Source organism: Tamandua tetradactyla, chromosome 4 (assembly GCF_023851605.1).
Source record: "Tamandua tetradactyla isolate mTamTet1 chromosome 4, mTamTet1.pri, whole genome shotgun sequence".
NCBI lineage: Eukaryota > Metazoa > Chordata > Mammalia > Pilosa > Myrmecophagidae > Tamandua > Tamandua tetradactyla.
The window spans coordinates 28003767-28026686 of record NC_135330.1 but is presented as its reverse complement, the minus strand read 5'-3'; the positions used below and the strand labels follow the sequence as shown (position 1 = coordinate 28026686).

Sequence of the window (22920 nt, the reverse complement as noted above, 5' to 3'; positions counted from 1 at the left end):
CCGCTAAACCTTCTGTTGTGGAAGGTTCCCTAGGAGTGAGAAGGGAGGAGGAGGAAAAGCCGGAGGAACAGATTAATCTGTTTTTCCTAGCAGGGGACTGTTTGAGGAGTGAAAGGCTATCCAAGAGAGAAAATAAAGCACATGCTAATCTAATCCCACAGTGGTAGCTAGAAATTTGCCTTGTTTGTAGGACTGGGGTTTCTATTTAGTAGGTTGTAGAGAATGTTACAGATTAAGTCCACTTCAAAGGGGGTAAATTCTAATCAATAGAAAGACATCAATAGGTCTCCTAAAAGGAGGATGAAACCTGAGTAGCAGGAGGGTGTTAACGACAAAAAGATCTCTTCCCTGGTCAGAGTTTTGGAGGGTGTGTGATGTTTTACAAATAATATTAAAAATATATCAGTTATAGTGATTGAATTTGTCAAGTTACAGACAGGCAGAAGCTTCTCTAAATATAATACACTTCTGGATATTGGCGATGTATGCTGTGAAGAAAGGACAGAAAAGTAAAATCTGCCCTCTTGGCTGAAACCTGAAGCCAAAAAGCCACAGTGTAAAGTGGGGAATGTTAAAGGGTTGTTAATTTGGGGGCAACTTCTCCCTTCTATTTTCCACGGTTTATTTTTAAATTAGTATTTTAAATTAAAATAATTCCTTTTTCTCCCTTCTCAAAAGCCAGAGTTTGGCTGATCTACTTTGTCGTGAACGCGGTCTCCCATTAACCAAAACCAAAATGGCATTCTTTTCCATAAGAAGAAACTTTCAGATGTCACAAGCTTTTTGGCTTTTAGACCTAGGAGCTCTTCTATTGGCTGAATCTTTTCCAGGCCTCGCTAGATAGCCCCTATTGTTCACAGAAGCCTTGGGAGACCACAGTTTGGAGCAGTATGCAGGCCTTTAGGCAGTTTCTCCGCCTTTAAGGGAGGCTAAACTCCTTCGGGATTCTGTGCAAGGGGTAACTCGGGCAAAGCTGGTGTACAACCTAGACAGAATAGATGTCAAAAACAAACATAAGGGGCACGAGCTGACAAAGCCTAAGGGGTTGATGAAGCGCGGGATTCAGGGAAAGCGTCAGAAATTTCCCACTTCCACCTTCGCCGTCTGGGTATTTGCCTGGTGGGTTCAAAGGCCCAGGTGGAAGGAAAAAGGCAGGGCGGACGCACCGACCAGTTCTCCGGCTCTGGGCGTGTGTGTTTCGGGTCGAGGCGGTGAGCGTCGCGGGCCTCCCCACCCCCGGGCGTTGGTGGCGGGTGACTCAGAGCTTTCCTCCCGGCGCCCGTCCCGCCCCCCTCTTGCCCCGCCCCTGAGGGAGGAGCCTCGGCCGCGGCCCTCCACCCCAGTCTCCGGGGCGGGCGGGAGCCTGAGGAAGAGGAAGGGGACGAGGACAACGACGCCGGGGCGGAGGCGGAGGAGGTGGAGGAGGAAGAGGAGGCAGAGTAACAAGATGGCCTCTGCTGCAGGAGCAGCCTCAGCAGCAGCAGGTGGGAAGCCGGAGGCGGCGCTGGCGGTGGCGGCTGTGGCTCGGCGGCGTGGGGCAGAGTCAGAGTCTACGGTGGCAGCGGCGGCGGCGGTGGCTGCCGCGGCGGTAGCGACGTCCGCGGGGACTCGGAGCTGAGAGGAGCTGTCGCTCGGACCAGCGCGGTGAGCGAGCCGGCGGGCAGCGGCGACGGAGGAGCGGGACAGCCGCGGTGGGGGCCTCGGTCGGGAACAATAGGCAGTTGCGGCGGGGAAGGGACTCCTCTCTCGGCCGCCGCCTCTCCTGGGCAGCGGTTCCTGCCTGGCCCCAACCCCCGTAGGGGCGCCACCGGCGGCCGAGGGGCTTGACAGTGGCCATGTCATTTAGGCCGCAGGCCTCCGCGTGCCTCCCGTAGGGCCTGCCCGAATGGGTAGGCCATGGTGAGGTACGGGCGCCGCCGTAGCCGAGAGGAGGGCGAGGAAGGCTTGTGCTGGAGGGAGGGGGCAAAAAGGGTGCCCCGGCCCTCCGCGACTCCCGGGGCCTAGGCCGGCAGCTGGGTGCTCACAGGAAATGCTTTTTAGACCCCCGGCCGGTGGGGGAGGGGGAAGGCGTCTGTAAACAGGCGCCGCCTCTGCTTCTCTCCACCTCAGGGCTGCTCCCTCCTCCAGCCCTTAAGCGCTCCCCTTCCTCGGCCTAGTGTGTTTTACGGTTGTCTATTTCCCTGAAACTCCTGGAGACCGAATCTGATAGTCTTCATCCTCCCTAGTGGCGGTGGGGGAATTTTGTGTGCAGGTGTCTTTTAAAAAAATTTAAGTGCAACGACAAAAATGTAGAGCAAAAGGTGATTATCGATAAGGGATGGAGAGTGGTGGTGTGGTGAGAGATTGCCCTCTAAATATTTATAAGCATCAATTTTCTCTAAACATCAATTGTAGTTGTGTCCACTTCCCCAGGGAGAGTGAGTGAAACGAGGGCTCTTTTGGAGCAGTAATAATAAAACTGTTGACATCCCGCAGTAGTCCTTGATACTGGAAACAAAGCCGTTCGCTGGCCACGGAAAGAAAAAACTGATGTTTGAATAGCACTTTTCTTCATAGGAGCCTTTCTGAATTATTAACGTGCAGCGTAAGGAACAACAACCTTAACTAACAAAATGGTCCTTCTGGAGAGAACACTTCTTCAGGAGACATAACTAGTTCATCTCCAGGTGTACAACTTCTAGTGCTCTGTCCTATGTTCCAGTTGTACTTTTCAGGGATTTGTCCTAAAATTATTCTAGATCAACCTTTTCCTCAGAAATTTTGATTTCTAAAGCGTATCTTATGAGATTTCAAAACTTTATTATAATTCAGAAAAAGTAGAAGCAACCGCAGTTTTGTTTTATTTGGAATATTTAGGTGCATCGAGAGAAAGTCTTCGTTGTGTTTACCATACTTATATGGTAGTGATACTTGAAACTTCAATGCTTTACTATTTCTCCAAAACTTAATTTTTCAGGGCATCTACCACATTGATTTCCAACTGAAAGGGAAAAAAAGATTCAAGTTATTTCTATTTCAGTTTCTATTAAACTAACTTGGATGCATCAAAGAAGATTGTTTTCCACTATTTAACTTTCAGTTGTGTGAAATTTAACATTCAGGTCCACCTGATGGCCTAGGTCACGTTCCTAAAGGAAGATTGACCTGTGCAGAGAAGATGTTAATTAATATAATACATTAATATAATATATTATTATCCATTTTTAGGATAAATTTCTGATTTGAATTGGTCCATGTTTGTCCTAATTAAAAACATTTTCAGTTTATACGAAGTTTAATGAGCCATCCTATTTAAGTTCCCTGGAATATGCCTTCCACAAGGATTGAGGGTAAATAGAGTAGCAATTGAATAAGCATGGAGGCTGAACTATTTTATTGTTTAGAATTTGAATTATAGTGGATGCATTTCAAAAATGACTTTAATTTTATGCCTAACATAAATAATGGTATTTTTTACTTTTGAGTGGCGAGGAAAGAGCAACTTTCACATGGCTCCTGCTAATGTGAACTTCTGGGAAATAAATGTTTCCAAAAGAACACTTTTCTTGAAGTGCTCAAGTCTGTGATTTATTTTTTTCATGCTGGCTTATTAGGCCAGTACAGAGTCCCAAGTAAACTCTTATGTTATAATGATATTTAAATTTATCTGGGTCCCTAAATCCTATTAGAATAATTATAGTAACTTAAGGAGTTTGTAAATTAAAGATGGCTTGTGTGCTTTGTTATGGGAAAAAAATCTAAATATATGGTATCAAGTACTATTTCACCTCATATTTAGTATTGTTTTTCTGAAGACAGAGATTTTTAAGTGTTAAGTTTTTGTGCTTGAAATTGGCTATTGACCCCAACAATTTATGGGTCCATATTTCTGTTTAGTATTGAAAAATCTCTCAGGGAATTCTGTTTTTACTTATTTTGTGTCAAAATTATCATAAGATGTGATACTTCAGGTGTCATATCTTCAATGTCAATGTTTATTTTGATATTTCAGTTAAGATTTTCTAAAGTAATATTTGTGAAGTTCCTTCTAAGAAGTTTTGCGACCATAGCTTAAGAATCAGGTTTACATTTTCAGTTATAGTTTGTCAAAGCATATTTGTTGAGTGAATACAAGGATTATTTTATTTAATCCTCCTACTTATGCTGTAATATTGGGGATATTGTCCTTGTTTACCTATCAGGAAGCTGAGACTAGGAGTAGCTTAAATAACTACCAAAAGGTCACGTAATTAATAGGTAAAAGAGCTTACTCAAACCCATGTCTTGTGACACAAATTAGATGCTTTACTGCGGCCAGCATATGTCTTAAAGTTAAACTTTAAATATCTTCTGTGTTGACAGATTGCGTGTTTTGACTGTGAACTATATTTTGTGATGTACTTGTCTTTAGCCCTAATATCCTTTTTATTATCATTATTCATACCCTGTCAAATATTGAGTTATAAATTTGAGAAAGTGTTTATTCATATAAATACCAAAAGAAGCACTTACTTTCCATTTCAGTAGATTTGAAGTGCTATAAATAATTTACGCAGGACAGATTTGTAGTATTGCTGTAATTGTTAAGGGGCTTTAATTTGTTGTGTAATCAACTATTGCATTGTGCTTTAAAATACTTCATTAAACATTTAAAAATGATTTTAGGAACAATCAGTGATCTTAAAGTTGGGTCAGCCAACATTTGAAATTCTTCATTTATAATTTTGTTTCCTTTAACCGTAGATGATTGAGAATTCTGTGCATTTTTCAGCCCCAAATCTTAGGACTTGAAATGTAGTTTGATCAATCTAATCAGTGTACTCTTGAATGTATCTTGAAAGCAGTTGGCATGCAACAAAGGGAAGAATAAACTGCCCCAACGTCTCCCTGTTCCTTGGCACAGGGTATTCTGGTTTAGCTTTGGCCCTGTTAATTCTCAGAGGTGTTCAGATATTCTTCAGGATTGGAGTTAGATTTAAATTCACAGTGGATTTCAGAATCAGCTTGTACTGTAACAGAATACTCTTTAAGATCACCTTCTGTTTTGTTTGTTCTTAGTGTAGGCTTGATATAGACTAGCTGTGGAGGTTATGATGTAAAATTATTTCTTAAGGCAGATTCTTTATAATTTAAAATGTGACTTTTGCTAATCTGAAATAGCGTTGTCCAATATCTCTAAAACAGTTCATTTTGGTACTTATTTATACCCATTATCTTGGCTTACGCCTTACGTAATAGATTGGACACTTCTTAGCACTTCACAATGTTTTCTGATTGGTTCGTGTTTGGAGAAGTCTAGTAAAAGTTTTTGAATTCCCAATAATAGAAGCTGGGAGATGCATTGCACCTTACATTTACAGGTGAGCTGACTGAATGAAATCACTTTTTGTCCTAAAGAAAGAAATGTTTTAAGATTTATATTTTTCTTAGACATTATTTACAAATATAAGTCAGAGCAATATTTTTTGATGTTTGTCAAACATTTTAGCAATGTTTTAAATGGGTTATTACTGTGCATATACAGTAATAATTGAACTTGTAATGCATTTTATCTATAAAGCTCCCAGAGCTAAGTAGCATTTGAAGAATTTTTCTAAAGAGGTCAGTTTTATATCTCAACATGAAATATCTTAAAATGAAATTGAGCTAAGATTAAAGAAGGGTATCCTGAGGGTGTCCTGTGCAGTTGAAATTGAAGAAAAAACTTCAGGATGTGATTGTTGCCTCCCGTATGAATGGAGCTCAAAGGATATTAAGGAATGATGAGAAAGAAAGAAAGGAAGAAAGAGAGAAAGAAAGACACAGACGGGCTCAGGGGGTCTGAAGCTTGAGTTTACTTCAGACAGACTTCAGACAATTTTATTCTTAACCAGATCCTGGTTATATACCACAGGATGACAATAGGCATGGATGCATTTCCTGAGGGAATAAAGTTCTTATCTTTCAGTGTTCTTCCTTCGTACTTAAAATAACCGTTTGGGGTAAACAAACATTCTCTTCCTCCTAAACTGTCTTACATAAATCAGATAACATAAAGCAGCTTACTGCCACCACTACCCTAATGCCATCTACTCCCAAGTAGTTCTGCAGGTCTTATGTTAATCCTATCTCCTACAATTGTTAGGAATAAAAAGAACATTCTTAAGTATAGTAGGCACAATGCCACGGACTCTTTTTGGAAGAAAAGTTGGGAGTCAAGGCAATTTGTAGTTTTAGTTTCGCTCAGTCTAAAGAAATTTTATTCCAACTCCCAGACTCATCTGTATTCACTCATTGCATTGTGTGAATTAACTAAATTTTATATTCTGTATAAATGTGAACAACTAAGTTGTCTGGAATTTCCTTTACCTTTTACCTTTTCTTAATGGGTAGAAGAAACTTGTAATATTAACCAAATTAAAGGACTTATTTGAGGTTACAGTGAAAAATCATTCTTATATTGAAACTCTTTGATTTGTATGACTCTAACTTTATGACTTTTATTCAGCTAATTTTTTAGCATATTTAGACTTTAATTTGCCTGACATTGCTTTTAATTCCTGGTTGAGAGTTCCTCAGAATCCTTGCTCTTGGCCTATATTTGACTTCCTTCAAAAAAGCATAGATAGTGTTTACAGAAATGGTTTGTAGCTTTTTTTGTTGGTTTTAGTTGATTGATTGAAGGAGGGAAAAAATAGCCTTGTTTTCTTTCTGGAATAAAAAGTAACATATTTGGACTTTAATAAATCTAGCATTGCTGCCAAATTTGAAGTTTCAATTTTGAGCTTTAGAAATTTCTCATCTTTATCTTAAATTATCCTAATTAACTTGAAATCTTTTAATTAAATTGAAATCTTTCAATGAGAAGCAAAAACAGATTTTACTACATGACCCAGCAATCCCATTTCTAGATTTATACCCCAAAAGATTTGAAAGCAGGGACTCAACAGGTATTTGCAAACCATAGTTCATAGAAGCATTATTTACAATTGCTAAAAGAAGGAAGCAACCCAAGTATTCATCAACAGATGAATGAATAAACAGATTGTGGTGTATACATACAGTGGAATATTATTCAGCCATAAAAAGGAATGAAGTTCTTATATATGCTACAACATGGATGAATCTTGAAGATATCGTGTTGAGTGAAATAAGCCAGACACAAAAGGACAAATATTGTATAATTTCACTGATATTGAGTAATTAGAATAAACAAATTCACAGAGTCAAAAACTAGAATACATGTTACCAGGGGCAAGAGTTCAGAGTTGAGAATGGGGAGTTAATTCTTAATTGTTAGAAAATTTCTGTTTGGGTTGCTGGAAGAGTTTTGGTAATGGATGCTCTGCTGGTGATGGTAGCAGAGCATTGTTAAAGTAGCTAACAGCCTGAATTGTATGTTTGAATGTGTTAAAGGGGGAAAATTTAGGTTTTATATATGTTACTAGAATAAAATTTTAAAACAAACAAAACAGGACTATCCAAGAGAAACAGTGAACTCTAATGTAAATTATCAATTATAGCTAACTATGTAATTAGATATTATTTCATCAGTTGTAAGAAAGGTACCACACTAAAGTAAAGTGTTAATAATAGGAAAGCTTAAATGTGTAAGGGGGAGTATATGGCATCTCCATATTTTCTGCAACATTTTTCTGAAATCCTAAAACTTCTCTAAATTAAAAAAATGTGTACATGAGATCTAAGTGGGGAAAAATTTGAATTTTTTAGGGAAAATTTATTTAATTCATTAATTTAGTTATGAGTAATTTGAAATTAAAACTGATTAGAGGAAAAATTACATAAAACATTTAAAATCCAATGCAATAAAATTTCTTAATAATGACTTTTTTTCAGGAAAATATAAATCAACATTTTGTAAATATTTGCATATGTGTTTTTTATATATGGCTCAATTTTTTTTTTTTTTTTTTTTAAACATGGGCATGCACCGGGAATCGAACCTGGGTCCTCGGGCATGGCAGGCAAGCACTCTTACCTGCTGAGCCACTGTGGCCGGCCCTATATGGCTCAATTTTTGATGGTAACAAAAAATAGCTGGTATATAAAGTTAATAAATTTAATCATTAAATAACATCTTTAAGGTGATGTTTAAATGAGGTGCTATTTAAATGAGGTAATGCTTGAAAATATGGTTTAGTGCAAGACTTGAGAAGGTAACAGGATGGTTAGATTCTTTTTTTTATAACATTTTTTATCATGAAATATAACATATACATACTTTCCAAAATACATTGTAAAAAGTAGTTATAGAACAGATTTCAAAGTTTGGTATGGGTTACAGTTCCACAATTTCAGGTTTTTTCTTCTAGCTGCTCTAAGACACTGGGGACTAAAAGAAATATCAATAATCATAGTCAATTGTTATATCCTATCTTCTTTGTTATAACTCCTCCTTCTCCTTTGATTCTTTTCCCAGTCTTTAGGAATATTTAGGCTAGGCCCATTCTAACTTTTTCATGTTGGAAAGGAGTGTTGACAATATAGAGTGGGGGAATGAAACCAATTGGTATTCTTGGAGAGTCTTGCCCTCTCTGAGTTTCAGGACTAATTTGGCCTAGGAACCGTCTGGAGGTTGTAGGTTTCTGGAAAATAATCTTAGTGTGTGAGTTTTGTAGAGTCTTAGATAGAACCCTAGGTGTTCTTTAGGGTTAATAGGAATGGGGTTGATTGGGGTTTGGCAAACGATGGTAATCAGCAAAGTCTAGCTGAAGCTAGCATAAGAGTTAGCATCCAGAATAGCCTCTCCACTCAATTTGAACTCGCTTAGCCGCTGATTCCTTATTTTGTTACATTTCTTTTCCCCCTTTTGATCAGTAAGGCATTGTTGATCCCATGGTGCCGGGATCAGTCTCATCCTTGGGAGGTATGTCCCAAGTTGCCTGGGAGACTTTCACCCCTGGATGTCATGTCCCATATAGAAGGAAAACTAGTGATTTTCCTTCCAGAGTTAAACTTAGGCCACATCTGAGTAACAAAAGAGGTTTTCTGGAAGTAACTCTTAAGCATAACTGTTGGTAGGCTTAGCTTCTCCACTACAGAAATAAGTTTCATATGAGCAAGTCTCAAGATCAAGGGCTTGACTTATTGACCTAGGGGTCCCTAATATTTTAGAGAGTATCAGGGGTTTCCCTGGTGGGAAAGTTTAATATTTCCATATTTTTTCTCCCATCCTTTAAGGGACTTTGCCAGTACTTTTTAAGACCATTAGATTCTTAGCTTTATTATAGAATAGTATTTCATTTATCTAGGACCCTATTTTTGAATAAAGAGGTAGGCAAAAAGAGTTTTAGTTGTCACAAAGTTAATGAACTAAACATTTGCATTAAGGCATCGGTTTAGAAGTTCTTTTGCTTTGTACTTAATTCTAAGAAGTTTATCTACTTTCTAATCCCACAGCAGATAAGAAGTTGCAAATTAAATATGGGAATAGAGGCACTGTAGGTAGGATGGACATCAAGGGAGGTAACGAAAAAAATTAGCTTGGGGGCACTTAATATATGGGCCCATATCCTCATTAGATAAGTATCCTTAATTATCATGTGCTATATAATCTATTGTTCCTAATGATAAATTCATTGGGGGAAAATTCAGTTATGTTTGTAATTTTGGGAATCATAAAAATATATACAGTCAAGCAGAGTATACTAGAACATAGACTTTGGAGTCAAATGTAACTAGTTTTTTACCTTTCATTACTTAAGCTTACCAGTTTCATCTCTAAAAACAGAAATGGTAGTACCTTCCTCTAAAGATTGTTTTGAAATTTACATGATATAGCATGTATGAAAATCTTTGATATATAGTGCCTGACACCCAGTACCTATTCAATAAATATCATTTCCCTCCTTTTTTATGTTTAATAAAAGTCATTGTAGAAAGATATCCATCTAGAATATTTGAAAAAGTTCTTCTGTAAAATGTTAATATTGAAGCTATGTATAAAACTTTGGGTAACTTAGGATTTACTGAATGTGTACTTTTGGTAGTGGTGGTCATAAATGAAGTAATTCTTAATATTACCATTGTCATTTTCTTCCCCCTCAGTCTCTCTTTAACATAGACTTGTGCTGTTCAATACCAGCCTCTAGCCATATGTGGCTATTTAAATGTTCATTAATTAAAATTAAGACAATTTTAAAAATTAATTTATTAATTAAAAAAATTAAGAACATTAACATATCATTCGTTCTACATATATACTCAGTAATTCTCAATATCACATAGTTGCATATTCATCATTTCTTAGAACATTTGCATCAATTCAGAAAAAAATAAAAAGACAACAGAAAAAGAAGTCAAACGATAAAAGAGAAAAAAAAAGATTATACATACCATACCTCTTACCCCTCGCATTCATTTATCACTAGCATTTCAAACTAAATTTATTTTAACATTTGTTCCCCCATTATTTATTTTTATTCCATATGTTCTACTCGTCTGTTGACATGGTAGATAAAAGGAGCATCAGACACAAGGTTTTCACAATCACAGTCACATTGTGAAAACTGTATCATTATTCAGTCATCATCAAGAAACATGGCTACAGGAACACAGCTCTACATTTTCAGGCAGTTCCCTCCAGCCTCTCCACTACATCTTGAATAACAAGGTGATATCTACTTAATGCGTAAGAATAACCTCCAGGATAACCTCTCAACTCTGTTTGGAATCTCTCAGCCATTGACACTTTGTCTCATTTCACTCTTCCCCCTTTTGGTAGAGAAGGTTTTCTCAATCCCTTGGTGCTGAGTCTCAGCTCATTCTAGGGTTTTTCTCAATCCCTTGATGCTGAGTCTCAGCTCATTCCAGGATCTCTGTCCCATGTTGTCAGGAAGGTCCACACCCCTGGGAGTCATGTCCCATGCAGAGAGGGGGAGGGTGGTAAGTCTGCTTGTTGTGTTGGCTGGAGAGAGGGGTCACCTCTGAGCAACAAAAGAGGCTCTCGGGGGTGACTCTTAGGCCTAAATTTTAAGTAGACTTGACCTATGTTTTGTGGGGTTAAGTTTCATATGAGCAAACCCCAAGGCTGGGGGCTCAGCCTATAGCTTTGGTTGTCCACACTGCTTATGAGAATATCAAGAATTCAACTTGGGGAAGTTGAGTTTCTCCTCGTTCTCACCATTCCCCAAGGGGGACTTTGCAAATACTTTTCCACTCACTGTTCAAATCACTCTGGGATTCATCGGGGCATCACTCTGGAAAAACCAACAAAATCTCATGTCCTACCCAAGATTCCAAGTACTTATGGTGTTCAATCAAGCTATCTACATAAGTTATATTAGGATTAGTCAAAATATAAATTTTGTACCAAATAAATATTTTTTGCTTTTGTCTCACACATAAGTTGAAATTTTAAAATATTAAATTAAGACATATTTAAAATCTTGTTATCAATCACACCAGCCACTTTGCAAGGGCTTAATAGCCATATGTGGCCAGTGGCAACCATATTAGTGCATATAGAAAATTTCTGTCATCTCAGGAAGAACTATTGGAGAGTGCTATTCCTTCAAGGTCCATTTCTCCATTTTTATTCACTGTCACAGAGAATTTATCTGTCTACATGACCTCAGTTCATCTTCAACCCTGCATTTTCACTGCTTTCTTTATCCTATTTTGTTGCTTGTGTTATCAGTACCTTAACCTGTACATAATTTAAAATGCCTTATTCCCCTCAAAGAATCAGCCTCTCCAAATGGAGTATGGTTTCCTAGGTTTCCCATCAGGACTTGTCTTTTTCTCACAGTTCTGTCTCTAAAATCTAGAGTAACCTTTTTCTTATTTTTCTCTAAAACTTGTGAATGTTTATTAAACATATACAGAGCTCAGAGTTAATAATTGGAAGAGCTGGGATTAAAATCTGGATCTCCTTATTCTAGTTCTCTTGGAATCTCCGCTAGTAGAGCTCCTTTACTTATAAGTTACAGTCTGTTTTGAAGAGGTGTCTGGAACTATTTGGTTATATACTATGTACTTTAATATATCCTTATAAATCAAATCTATAGACATGCTATAGGTACAGATTTAATTAACAGTGATGTACTATTCTTAATTCTTTAAACAAATGGAATCAGAAAAAAGGAAATATAGCCTCTTTAGCTCATTTCTCTCTAATTCAATTATGATGGGAAAAATACATAATTAAATATTTAATGCAGTTTGGGGGATTGATGAATCTTTCATTTAACATTCTCATTTTTCATGAAGTCTGACATACAAATTGTCAAAATCAAACAGAGCTGAAAGAAGATTTTAAATTAACCCCAAACAACAATCCTTTCACCCAAGCCCTATATCCAAAGGCAACCAGTTTTCACTGTTGTAGCTTTTTCTCAGAGAATTCCTTTTCCTTTTATTTTATAGTGTCTGCGTCATGACAAAGTAAAGTTGCAACATCCACTTATATTTTGAGTTATTTCTCATAAGGTGCTTCAGTGTGGAACTTTTAACTTAAGCTTTTTTATTAAAAAAAATAGGTGATGAAATTGTGAGAAGATGGTAGAGTAGGAAGCTCCAGGAGTCAGTCCCTCCCCCAGAACGACTATTAAACAGTTAGGGACTGTCTGCATCTACATCTCTGGATTTCAGTACATTGTACAGCAGGCAGCAGTGGGGTTCAGCCCCTGGTGTGCTTGCTGGTGCCAGAAAAGTACATAAAAATCCATTTCGCTAAAAGGGGGTTGGGGGATGGAGAGAGGGAGGTAAGCGGATCATTGATCACTGCTGTGACTAGCTACTTGGGATCTCCCGGAGGTCAGGCTCTGAGAATGGCCATTGTTTTAACCTGCCCAGACAAAGGCAGGAGAGGAAACTTAAAGATGCTGCTACACTTCCTCAGAGCTGTGGATAGCTTAAGGGTTGCTTTTGTTAAGCAGATGTCAAGTCATGAAAGCACAGCTTTTGGGGAGCCATGGAAGAAGCTCTGGTTGTCCTTCCTGGCCTCTCCATCCCCACCTGAGGGCAGTTTGGAGCTGGCTAGGTCTCCCTTTGTGGGGCCTTAACTTTGTTCTGATTGGGAAGGACTGATTGGAAACTAGTTTCAGGTATCAGGTGTGCTCCCGCCCTTCTTAGAATTTGCCTCCCAGGCAAAAGCAGCTTGAGATAGCTGAAAACAGTTTAAGAAGCAATTGAGGCAAAGGTTTACCAGCTTTAAGTCCTGCAGTGTAGCACCTGGGAGATCTGTTTTCTGGGAGGTGGAGGAGGCATTGGAACGCCTAAGGCCGCCAGCAGGTGCAAGTCCAAGACGAGACACAGGCGCAGAAGACTGGGAGGATCCTGCACTTAGTAGGAATTTTTGTTTGTAATGAAGCTTTTCAAATACATGGACGTTATTGGGATAAGATAAAACCTAATTCAGAGGTTCATGATGTAAAAACTGTAATGCCAAGGTGTAATCTTGTATTTTAAAATTTTGGTTTTATCTCTCCATTCTTTGTAATAATGTAATTAGTATAATGTAAAAATTGAGCAAATACATTTTTAAAATTTCATTCACTTAAATAAATATATTGTAATGGGTGATTTATCCATTGCAGTAACCTGCCTTGCTCAGGCAAACAGAGTTTGTGCTACTTTAACAAATGTAATATTTTGATATGCTAGTAGTTAAGTTTGCGATTTTTAAAATTTACATGTGTTAACAAATGAGTATGAGTGTGGAATCATTATGTTAATTTTTTTAGCCTCCAGTACCTCAGAGCAGCTAGAAGTAAAAACCTAAAGTTGTGAAATTGTAACCCATACCAAACCCTGAAATCTGTTCTACAGCTAATTGTTGTGATGTACTTTGAAATTTATTGATTTTATTTAAAGAGGAGTGTAACAGAGAAGATAGGATATAACAGATGAATATGACTGTTGAATTGCTATTTCTGTTGGCCTCCGGTGTCTTGGAGCAGCTAGGTGAAAAAAAGAAAAATCATGGAATTGTAACACATACCAAACTTTAAAATCTGTTCTATAACTACTTGTTAAAATGTAGTTGGGAATTTATTGCTTTTTTGTACATATGTTATATTTCACAGTTAAAAAAAAATTCCATGTGTGACCCATTTTGGATAACAAAAATTGAATTCTAGTACTGTTAAGAATTGGATGGACAGATATTTGTATACCTGTGTTCATTGTTGCATTTTTCACAGTAGCCAAAATGTGGAAACATCCAAGGGTCCCATTCACAGATGAATGGATAAACAAAATGTTATATATACACAATGAAATATTACTGAGCCATAAAAAGAAATGAAGTGCTGATACATGCTGTGGCATGGATGAATCTTGAAGACATCACACTGAGTGTAATAAACCAGACACAAAAAGACAAATATTGTATGATTTCATTGATATGAAATGACTAGAATATACACATTCATAGAGGCAGAAAAGTTGATTACTGGTTACCAGATGCAGAGGGGAAGGAGGAATGGGGAGTCAGTCCTTAATGGGTATTGTTTCTGTTTGGGATGATGGAAAAGTTTTGATAATGGAAGTTGGTAATTGTAGCAAAACATTTTGAATGTAATTAACACCAATGAACTGTATACTTGAAAATGGCTGAATGGGAAATTTTATGTTGTATATATAGTACCACAATTAAAAATTGGCCAGTAGGAGTAGATAGAATTTTACTGAACATTATTGGCATCCAAAATTCTATGGGCAGGAATGTGGAAGGACCACAGGATCCACCACTGGGAAGATCCCCAGGACTGGGTGCCACCGACTGGAGAAAGTAAATCAGCAGCAACTAAAACCTACACTCTGTTGACTTGGTCCATGCAGTCTCGTTCCTCGTAGGGCCACATTCAACTTTGCTGTGTCCGGAGCGATAAAAGCAACAACAACCCCTTCACACAAAGTCGGAGCCACTGCGACTTCTGGTCCGCCCCAACCTCCCCTCCCCCACTCCTGCGGGCTGGAAGTGCGGGGTGCTCCTCTCGGTGGTCGCTGCTTTCTGTTGGCTCGTGCAGGATAAACTGGCATTGTCCGGAGTCTGGAACAGAACTAAGCAGCCACGATGTTGAGCAAAAAGGCAAAGACCAAGACCAAGAAGCACCTTTAGCACACAACATCCAATGTGTTTGCCATATTTGACTAGTCACAGATTCAGGAGTTCGAAGAGACCCTCAATATGATCAATCAAAACAGAAATGGTTTCATTAATAAGGGAGATTTGGACGATATGCTTACTTCTCTGGGGAAGAATCCAGGGGATGCATACCTTGAGGCAATGATGAATGAGTCTCCAGTACCATAAATTTTACCATGTTCCTATGTTTGGTGAGAAATTAAATGGCACAGACCCAGAGAATGTCATCAGAAATGCTTTTGCTTACTTTGATGAAGAAGCAGGAGGCACCATCCAGGAGGATTACCTGAGAGAGCTGCTGACAACCTTGGGGGATCGGTTTACAGATGAGGAAGTGGGCAAGCTGTACAGAGAAGCACCTATGGACAAAAAAGGGGAACTTCAACTACGTTGAGTTCATGCGCATCCTTAAACGCAGAGCAAAGGACAAGGATGACTGAAAGAACTTTAGCTAAAACCTTCCAGTTAATTTGTCTTATTCTGTTTTATTTCCAAGACACTCCGCCCCCCCACCTTCACAGAACCTTTTGTATGCATTTAGCGGAACAGCTCTATCTTCTTTTTTTTATTTTGAGGTATTTGTTCCAGACTTTCCTACCACTTAGCAATTGTATAATCAGACTGGAAATGGGGATGAAGTTGTAAATTGTGTTGAAAAAGAGATTGTGAATAAAAATCAACAAATGTGAAAGCCCGGGAAAATATATCCATATTTCTGGTTTTGCTGGATTTTTACATTTTTATATAATAAAAATGCTATTTTTGAAATAAAATTTCAAAATTTTACATTTTATTTTGAAATAAAAATTTTACATTATTATATAATAAAAATGCTATTTTTGAAATAAAATTCACCAGTTTACGTTTGGATTCTATCCACACTACACTTTGATCTGTAAAACTCAAAGTGGGTTACCCTAGGAATCTCGTGCTTTACTAAACTTATGTTAGGTTTCAGAGAGCTTGAAAAATGGAGAGCTTTCTGTCACTTTTTTTTTTGAGGTAAGCATATGCTTACTACTAAGCTTACCACTGTACTTAGTTTTTGCAAAAAATAGCCATACTGTGTACAGTCTTGATTTGACCTCTGTATACTGGTTACAGTTTGCTGAAAATACCGTATTTGTGGAAATGTGTTCTATTAGTAAGTAGACTGGTAGTTTCCCACATTTAAATAATGTTCATTTAAAAAAAGAAAAAGTTTAACCTTCATTTTGAAATACTTTCCTTATAAATACAGCTTTTAAAAGCCATGTTTTATATACTGATTTTTACATTATCCTATTCATAGCAGTTTTTATACTGTTTTAATTAAAACTGTCATTTGCTTGAATCAGGCCTATCTTAAATTTTTTAAAGTTTTTTTTTAAGTAATAAATGCAAGGTTCTTTACATGGTTAGGAAATTGAGTTATAAGTTCTTTGGATTGACTCAGCTATGTCAATTTTATTAAAAAATGTCATTTTATTATTATGAAGATCTACAGTTGATGAGAACCTGATCAAAGAGGCACAAAAATCCCTTCTAATTTGTTCTATCATTTATAAAATCAATTTGATGATTTTTAGAATAAGAAAATCCTTAAAATAGGAAATGTAGTTTTAAAATCTCTTTAAATGCCCCATGAATAACATAGTAACTTTCAAGACTTAGAATGTCATGAAACCTAGCATGTATAATAATACTCTTAGGAAAACATCAATGAATTTTGGATTAGCATTCCCCTAATGATTGACATTCAGTAATTAATTGGACCCAAAACTTTAAACATCTTACTAGCTATATACCAATAAAATGGTGAGAGTAGAAGTAGGGACCTCAAAATTCTGTTAGCAGAATTTACATATTTGGGAGAGATTTCCTTAGGTTTAATTGTTGATTTTATCCTTTTTTTTTTTTTTAGTTGACAAATCTTCACCCACATACAGTCCATTTATGGTGTCCAATCAACAGCTTACAATATCATTACATATTTGTATATTCCTCACCATCATCATTTTTAGAACATTTGCATCACTCCAGAAAAAGAAAAAAGGAAAAGAGAAAAAACTCATACATCCCATACCCCTTACCCCTCCTTCTCATTGACCACTAGTATTTCAGTCTACCCAATTTATTTTATCCCTTATCCTCCCATTGTTTATTTTTTATTCATATGTTTTTACTCATTTTTTACCCTGGATAAAAGGAGCATCAGACACAAGGTTTTCACAATCACACAGTCCCATTATAAAAGCTATATCATCATACAGTTTCTTCAAGAATCATACCCTTATCTTTTTAATCTGTCCTTCAGTTTTAGCTTTACCTTGCTTATAAATATTTTTAAAGATATACTTAAATTTGGAGGCATGCTTTCTCCTAAATATTAAATATCCCAGTATTAAAGATAACTTATGGTGATAGGTTCTGCTCTCTGCTTTAAGCCCCACTGCCCATCAGCTATATCTTTTATGTGAAATGTCCAGTGCTTTTGTGATGGTTAGATTGATGTGTCACCTTGGCCAGGTGATGGTGTCCAGTTGTCTGGTCCAACAAGCACTGGCCTATCTGTTGCTGTGAGGACATTTCATGGACTTTTGAGCATGTTGGTTGCATCCACAGCTGATAACATCTGCAGTCAACTAAGTGGAGGGTCTTCTGCAATGAGTGACACTTTATCTGATCACCCGAAGCCTATTAAGGACAGCTCAGAAGAGAGAGTCTCTTTTTCAGCTTCAGCCAGCCAGCCTCTCCTGGGGAATTTTTTGAGGACCTTCACTGGATCTGCTAGCTTGTGGCCTGCCCTACAGGTTTTCTCATCGTTGCATGAGACACTTTTATAAATCTCACATTTATACATATCTCTTCTTGGTTCTGTTTTGCTAGAGAACCCTGACTAATACAGCTTTCTATAAAAATTTGAAATTTAGCAAATTAGGCAGAATAGTGATTTGTTTTTCCAGCTATTCAACAGTTACTGAGCAAATATTACATGCTGTGCAGCTCAAAAACTCCATGACAGATAGTGAAACAACAGTGCAGACGTTCTCCTATAGGAAGAGCTTAAGGTATATTGGCAACATTGGTGGGGGTATGTAAAACAGGCTGAGTAATAAGAGATTTCTTGGAAGGGCTTTCTGTGCTGTGTGCTATTCAGGATTGGTTGGGGATTTAGCCAAGCAGTATGAAGGAGGGAAGGCACTATTCTAGATTTAAGAAACTGAGTCAAGCAAGACCTAGAATGAAAAAAGAATATATTGTGTGCAGGGAACCTTCTGTCTTTTGTTGCTAGAGCATAAAATATGTTGTAGAGGATGATGAAAGTTAAGATTTGAGTGGTAGTTGGGAGCCAGTTCGTAGATACCTATTATAGCATGTCAGGTTGCTTGGAATTGATCATGTTAGGGACCATTAGAGAGGTTTTTGCTGGTGTCTGTTTTTTAAATTGAGGTATAATGTTCATGAAGTAAAGGGCAAAAATCCTAGGGGGTATGTCTTTATGTTTTTTTATTATATATTCACACCCAAATCACAGTGCTTTCTAGCGCTAAGAATTCTCTTACATGCCTCCTTTCAAGACAGTACCCTTCCCACTGCCCCCCACCCTTCATAACTATTATTCTGACTTTTATCACCATGGATTATTTTGCTTCTTCTTAAATGAAATCATACATTGTTTTCTTTCTGTCTGCTGTATAAATTAAAACTTACAGTAGGTGGTCATTTGTATCTGGCTTCTTCCATTATTATATCAGTGGAATTCATCCATGTTGTTGTGTTTAGCACTAGGTAATTATTTTTATTTTTATTATTGCTATGTTGTATTTCATTGTATGAATTACCACATTCTTCTGCTGATAGATGTTTGGGTTGTTAAAGTTTTTAACTAACATTTATAAAGCTGCTGTGAACTTACTTGTGTATGTCTGTTGGTGGACATATGTTGTCATTTCCTTGTATAAATACCCCTAGAAATGTATTGGGTCATAGGGTAAATTTTTGTTTGGCCTAAGTAGATGCTCCCAAATCGTTTTCCAACAGAAATGTGCCAATTTCCATCCCCATCAACAATGTAGGAGCATTCTAAATGCCTACATCCTCCCCAACACTTGGTGTTTTCACTTTTTGAAAATTTTTTTAGCTGTTCTGCTGGGTGTGCACTGGTGTCTCATTATTGTTTAAATTTACACCCCTTATGAGTATAATGCTATCTTAAAACCCTGATTCAATAAGGTTATCATATGCTGAATGTCCATTTTGTGAAATGTCTGTTTTGGTCTATTTTATTTTATTCTATTCTATTTTATTTATTTACTTACTTATTCACTCACTCACACCCTGAGAGAATTTGTATATTATCACTCCCTGAGAGAATTTATGTATTAATACCAGTAGGGATATGGGCACAGGGATCAGGGTTGGGAGAAGATTAGGACTGTCTATAATTTCTCAAGAGTATTAAGCTCCCTATTTTTACCAAAGAAAAAATGTTATATTAATGGATTTATCTGTTTATTGTCAACAGCATTGAAATTTGTCTTAACCTTTTATTTCTTCCTTCCCTCAACATACACACTATACAAATAAAATATGAATTTAATCCCTAAAAGATCATCATTAGTGTTCGCTTCAACAGCACATATACTAAAATCAGAATGATATAGAGAAGATTAGCATGGCCCCTGCTCAAGGATGACATGAAAATTCATGAAGCATTCCATATTTAAAAAAAAAAATCATTATTGCATATTTTGGAGGAAGTATCTTATATTTAATTCTGATATGTAGCACCAAATCAGTAGGTGTTCTTAATAGTAGCTACAGTTGGAAATCAACAAAACATTTCCTTTTTACAACTGATATTGCTGTTCCACTCCACTTTACTACATAAATAATGCATGTCATTAAGGTACATTGTATCTGTAGTTTTCTGTGTAGCAATTTGTTTATTATTTTAAGCTCTTCAAAATTAAATTTTACTTGTAAAAATAGTCTAGAAATAATTCTGAAATGGAAAATGAATCAGCACTGCCTTTTCTTTTTGGGGGGAGGGATAGCATTATTTTTCAAGTATGTGCCGCTAAAAGTCACTGTGTCTTTGTTTTCTGGAAATATTTCATTAAAAAAATATATTTTACTAAGATTTTTGTCATTACTAATAGATTTTTATAATTAATGCAGCAAAATCCCTAGTTTAGAGTATCATCCAACCAACAGAAGAAGTATATTGCATACACAGCTTACCTGTTCTAAGTACATCTGCATGTTTTCTCTCTGTTACCCAGTTCTGGAATGAGTCAAAGCCCTGTGTTGTCTACTGAGTACCACAAGAAGGTTCAAGGCACTACTTCCTTAGGAAAAAATAAATAGAAGTGACTGAGAGGAAATAAGTGGACCTATTAGTGTGATAAATCTGCTGCTTTATCTTGAGTAAAAATCGGACTCTTTGCTCCCTAGTTTTGTTATTGGCATTCATTTTTTTTTTATTAATTAAAAAAAAAGAAAAGAAATTAACACAACATTTAGAAATCATTCATTCTACATATGCACTCAGTAACTCTTTGTATCATCACATAGATGTATGATCATCATTTCTTAGTACATTTGCATCGATTTAGGAAAAGAACTAGCAAAACAGCAGAAAAAGATATAGAATGTTAATATAGAGAAGAAAATTAAAACAATAATAATAAAAATATATATGTATATAAAAAAGGAAAAAGAAAAAAATAAAAACAAAAGATACAAACAAACAAACAAAAAACTATAGTTCAGGTGCAGCTTCATTCAGTGTTTTAACATAGTTACATTACAATTAGGTATTATTGTGCTGTCCATTTTTGAGTTTTTGTATCTAGTCCTGTTGCACAGTCTGTATCCCTTCAGCTCCAATTACCCATTATCTTACCCTGTTTCTAACTCCTGCTGGTCTCTGTTACCAATGATATATTCCAAGTTTATTCTCGAATGTTGGTTCACATCAGTGGAACCATACAGTATTTGTCCTTTAGTTTTTGGCTAGACTCACTCAGCATAATGTTCTCTAGGTCCATCCATGCTATTACATGCTTCATAAGTTTAGTCTGTCTTAAAGCTGCATGATATTCTATTGTAGGTATACACCACAGTTTGTTTAGCCACGCGTCTGTTGATGGACATTTTGGCTGTTTCCATCTCTTTGCAATTGTAAATAACGCTGCTATAAACATTGGTGTGCAAATGTCTGTTTGTGTCTTTGCCCTTAAGTCCTTTGAGTAGGTACCTAGCAGTGGTATTGCTGAGTCGTAATCCATTCTGCCAGTCTGTGTCTTTTGATTGGGGAATTCAGTCCATTAACATTTAGTGTTATTACTGTTTGGATAATATTTTCCTCTACCATTTTGGCTTTTGTATTATATATATCATATCTGATTTTCCTTCTTTCTACACTTTAGTCCATACCTCTCTCTTCTGTCTTTTCATATCTGACTCTAGTGCTCCCTTTAGTATTTCTTGCAGAGCTGGTCTCTTGGTCACAAATTCTCTCAGTGACTTTTTGTCTATAAATGTTTTAATTTCTCCTTCATTTTTGAAGGACAATTTTGCTGGATATAGAAGTCTTGGTTGGCAGTTTTTCTCTTTTAGTAATTTAAATATATCATCCCACTGTCTTCTAGCTTCCATGGTTTCTGCTGAGAAATCTACACATAGTCTTATTGGGTTTCCCTTGTATGTGACAGATTGTTTTTCTCTTGCTGCTTTCAAGATCCTCTCTTTCTTTTTGACCTCTGACATTCTAACTGGTAAGTGTCTTGGAGAACGCCTATTTGGGTCTATTCTCTTTGGGGTGCGCTGCACTTCTTGGATCTGCCAATTTAGGTCTTTCATAAGAGTTGGGAAATTTTCAGTGATAATTTCTTCCGTTAGTTTTTCTCCTCCTTTTCCCTTCTCTTCTCCTTCTGGAACACCCACAACACGTATATTTGTGCGCTTCATATTGTCATTCAGTTTCCTGATCCCCTGCTCAAGTTTTTCCATTCTTTTCCCTATAGTTTCTGTTTCTTTTTGGGATTCAGATGTTCCATCCTCCAGTTCACTAATTGTAGCTTCTGTCTCTTTAAATCTACCATTGTAGGTATCCATTGTTTTTTCCATCTTTTCTTCTTTGTCCTTCACTCCCATAAGTTCTGTGATTTGTTTTTTCAGATTTTCTATTTCTTGTTTTTGTTCAGCCCATGTCTTCTTCATGTCCTCCCTCAATTTATTGATTTGGTTTTTGAAGAGTTTTTCCATTTCTGTTTGTATATTCAGCATTAGTTGTCTCAGCTCCTGTATGTCATTTGAACTATTGGTTTGTTCCTTTGACTGGGCCATATCTTCAATTTTCCGAGCGTGATCCATTATTTTCTGCTGGTGTCTGGGCATTTGATCAGATTTCCCTGGGTGTGGGACCCAGCTGGTTGAAAGGTTTTTCTGTGAAATCTCTGGGCTCTGTTTTTCTTTTCCTGCCCAGTAGGTGGCGCTCGTGGCGCTCGTCTGTCTGCGGGTCCCACCAGTAAAAGATGCTGTGGGTCCTTTAACTTGCCAATCCGAATCTCGCAGTCGACCCGGGAAACCGCGCATGGAGGGCAGGTCACCGGCCACCACGGCTTGGGGGAGTACCGGTCCAAATTGCCCAGCTCGCCCGAGACGCCAAGCGTGGCGGGAGGGCCCCGCTATCCAACGTTCCCAGTCAGACCGGGAAGCCATGTGTGTGGAAGGGACCCCGGTCGCCAGCCGCCCCAGCCCGGGAAAGCGCACGCCCCTCAGGTATCTCACCGCAGCGGATTCTCCCTGCCCGTTCAGCCGTTCCAGAATGGGGTACGCTGTCTTTTTGGTCTCTGTCGTGG

General features: G+C 37.5%; 1 non-coding gene and 1 pseudogene across 1 annotated transcript; both read left to right on the top strand.

Moving 5' to 3' along the window:
• The first annotated feature begins 3011 nt into the window (after positions 1–3011).
• LOC143680656 (myosin regulatory light chain 12B pseudogene) lies at positions 3012–22376 on the top strand (annotated as a pseudogene).
• Positions 19673–19779, top strand: LOC143681834 (U6 spliceosomal RNA). The gene has a single exon (XR_013174890.1). It is a non-coding gene; the product is annotated as a U6 spliceosomal RNA (small nuclear RNA).
• Positions 22377–22920: the final 544 nt, after the last annotated feature.